Source organism: Myotis brandtii, unplaced genomic scaffold, assembly GCF_000412655.1.
Source record: "Myotis brandtii unplaced genomic scaffold, ASM41265v1 scaffold325, whole genome shotgun sequence".
Lineage (NCBI taxonomy): Eukaryota > Metazoa > Chordata > Mammalia > Chiroptera > Vespertilionidae > Myotis > Myotis brandtii.
In genome coordinates this window covers 1,095,550-1,099,055 of record NW_005362486.1, presented here as the reverse complement: position 1 = coordinate 1,099,055, position 3,506 = coordinate 1,095,550, and the positions used below count along the sequence as shown (strand labels likewise).

The following is a 3,506-nucleotide window of genomic DNA, read 5'->3' as shown; positions in this document are numbered from 1 at the left end:
GGAGTGGCGGAGTGGCCTGTTTCTAGCCGCCTCGAGCAGCCGGGGTCTTCAGCAGCGTCCCCTCTCGGAGCAGATCCAGCTCCGCTCCCGGCCTCCCGGGCGCACAGCTTCCTCCGGCTCCTCCCACCGCCAGCCAGCGAGCGAGCGGGGGACCAGTGACAGAAGGGCTCCTTTCACTGGAGCTGGGGAGGGGCGAGGGAGGGGAAACGGGCCGTAATTAAAGAGGAAACACTTGGAAAAGGAGATCTAGGCGCCACGGAGGAGGCGGGTGTGCTCTGCTCTTTCTTTTTTCTCTCCCCCTACATAGGAGGAAATTCAGCTTCTCACCATTAATGACCAAAAGGCATCTTGAACAGCGAGTGGAGCTGTGACTTTTTTGTCCACACGCTATCATGTTGTCTAATGGGCGTGAAGTTAAGAATGACTATATGCACGTGCCCGCGTGGATATATGCATGGCTCCCCTTGCTCAAAGCCTGCAAACCGGGCTGAAAGGGGGGAAGGGGGGGGGGGGGGGGGGGGGGCAGAGGCAGGGAAAGAAGCTGGATTTTCCTCCAGAAAGGAGCTAGCCAGTGTGTGCAGGGAGTTGCAGAGTTGGGGAAGAGACAAGCATGCTTTGCATTTTTGAGACTTGGGGGGGGGGGGGAGGTGACAAACCCTGACCCGTGGACCGAAGTGTGCTTTGTGCTACTCCCAGAGAACAGAGTGAAGGAACTAGAGGGAAACCAGGTAGGTTTGTGACACATGCCTAGTATTTAATATTATCTTGGTTTGTGTATCTCCTACCAAGGATAAGGGAGCCGCCTGCCTTTGCATGTGCAGCCTCCCCTCTAACCAGCACTCCGAGTGTGTCTTTTCTCCTCCCTTCACTGGCCTGTCTGGAAGGAGAGGCCAAGGTCAGGCAGCTGCCTCTTAAGAACCTTTAGGGCTTTCTTACCTGTCGTGAAACCCACATTCAAATCAAACTCGATTTTCTTCCAGGACATCAACGGGAATGTATCTAGGTCTATCTACTTGATTGACATTTACATAGACCCGGGGCACTGGGGGAAATAAAATCATAGGCACAGACCATGCCTTCAGGCGCTCGTATTTTAGTGTGAACGTAGGGGATGCACAGAAGATGCAAACTGTAAGGATAGTTACAGTGTATAAAACAGGCAGCCTTATCCAGGAGGGGAGGTAATGAGTAAGAAGAGGAACATGAAGGATGCTTTTTGGGTTGGTACCAGTCACCTCTAACATCAGTCCTTACTTTATTCAGTCACTGGACCTCGGAGAGAGGTCTTCAGGGAAACCTTAGCCTCTCTTGAGTCGCGATTCCATCCTTTGGTGAGTTTGCCGACTGCAAGGCAACATTCTTACTCCCCATCTCCACGTGGACGTATCCCTTGGCATTTAGGAGCAAGAAAGTGGGAAGCGGGGGCACCTGGGGAAGGGTGTGCTGGTAGCAACTGACATCTGCTGGGCTCACATCAGAAACCTACAAATGAGTAGGCGTCAGCGGTGTTGACTTTTCTATTCTTAACTTCATAGTTTATTTAACCGGGTCCCTTGGAGGCTGTTAAACATACCAAACGGCCATTTGTAAGCAAACTTTTTTGCGGGGGGAGGGGGGAGCAAAAGAAATACAGAGCAACAGAAACTAAGAGGATCCCAAAGAGGCACCTGACCAACGAAATAGCAAACGCATTTTAGAAACAGCGTCAGCCCAGCTTCAGTCCATTGGCTCCTTATAGCAGACAAGGCAATGAAACAGAAGAGGCAAAGCAGAAACACATGCAAAAGATGAATACGAATTCTCAACGGCACATGCCAAACAGCATATTAGGAGTAAAGCTGTGGCCCGTACAGTTGCTTTCATTAATTCTATGAGGGTGGAGAGAAACGGAAGATCTGGGTACGAATCCTAAGGCCACGCTTCCCAGTGAATAAGACGAATAATAGAGAATGTGAATTGAACCCTACAAAGCACCATTTGATGTTTTAACTAACATTTATCCTTTAAGCGGTTGTTTAATTCTGGTTGCTAATTCCTAAGTGGCCTGAGGCCCAGATTGGCTTAATTCGGCCCCCAGGGGAAATATTTCAAACCAGAGTCAGGAGGCCAGCGAGCTGTGCAGCACACGAAGATCAGGCCCACGGGCAGCGTGGGCGCACCCCACACACTCACTCGTGGACAGGAGAAGCTTGGTGGGAGTCCGGGGTGGGAACGACCTTGTCTGGCTCTCTGGCTCTCCCACTGGTCCCTGAATGTGGCCTCCTGACCCCCAGCCACCTGGGCCTGCTCTCCTCTCCACTCTCTCCACCCCTCACCCCTCCCCGCCGCCTCAGTAATGAGCTGCCTGGCTCAGAAAGGACCGGGAAAACCACGGCAATCTTCAGCAGCCACCACGTGGGGCAGCGAGGACACAGCGGTACCTGCAGGATCCGCAGCGGGCCGGGCCCTGGCGCCAGCCCGAAGGTGGCCCCGCCGCCTCGCCTCCTCTTAGGGGGGTGGGGGGTGGGGTGGCAGGGTGTCGGTTAACCACTGGGCGCTGCGAGGTGCCTGCGCGCAGTTCCCAGGGAGGCGGGAGATGCGAGGCGCCAGGAGGGGACAGAGGAGGGGACAGCTCCACCTGATGGAGAAGAGTGGAGAGTCTCAGACCCGAGGAGGGGAAGGAAGACGGAGGAGGGGAGGGGCAGAAGGGAAAGGGAGGGGAATAGGAGGCAGGAAGGGGCGGGGAGACCCATGTTCTGAGCACGGGGCAGGTCACGGGGTCTCTGGGCACCTCTGTCTGTCTGTCCTTGAAGGTGGCAGCCCTAAAGAGACAGCAGAAAACCAGCAACTTGGAAAACCGCCCAGGTTCTTGTTCTCTGTCCATCACCAGGCAAGCCAGGGTCCCTCGCCAGCAGGTGGCATTCTCCCAGCGCTGCTCCTGGAAGGCAGCCCAGGCCGAGTTCATCAGCCCCAGACCCCTCTCCAGGCCTCTGTGCTAAGTGCTGTGTCCTTTGAACCACCCCCGCCCAGCTCTCCCCCCCTCCCCCCAGCCTGGAGCACCATCGCCAAGAGTGAGGGGCTGGCTCCAGAATCCGCTGCCCGCTGGCCAAGAAGTTTCAGATGGGCCAGTCTCCAGCCCACAGCTTCCCAGCCCTGCTGTGCTGGCCCCATGCTTGCCCCCAGAGGTTTCTGAGGTCTGGGACAGAGAGTGAGGCTTGGGGTTCCGGGTGCAGGTGTAGGAGTGGGGGTACTGCTGCTCAGAGGCCTGAGTTCAGACAGACCATGCACCTGCTCATCACTACTCTCTGGTGACCTTCCTTTTGGCCGTTTGTCCTCCGTCGGTAACATTTATTATTCCCTTGATTTGTGGAAAGGCCTGTTTGGGGCACTTAATAAAGACATGTGGAATGAATACGTACATTCCTCTTCTTAGAGACTTTGTCCTGGGGCTGGGGAGGTATATACATGGAAAACATTATGAAACAGCTCATGAGCTTTTTAATAAGACAGAAATTGCCCTGGAGGTC

At 54.8% G+C, this 3,506-nt stretch overlaps 1 protein-coding gene across 3 annotated transcripts in view; it reads right to left on the bottom strand.

Annotated features, from left to right (window-relative positions):
• KIRREL3 (kin of IRRE like 3 (Drosophila)) overlaps positions 1-3,506 on the bottom strand; it is a 498,221-nt gene that overhangs the window by 476,535 nt on the left and 18,180 nt on the right. For 2 of the 3 annotated variants that reach the window (XM_014543406.1, XM_014543407.1), the window contains exon 4: positions 1,314-1,319. The exons of the other annotated variant lie outside the window; for it this stretch is intronic. The gene's annotated coding sequence lies outside the window, so the exon portion shown is untranslated. The remainder of the gene's footprint in view (positions 1-1,313; positions 1,320-3,506) is intronic. 3 annotated transcript variants of the gene reach the window in all.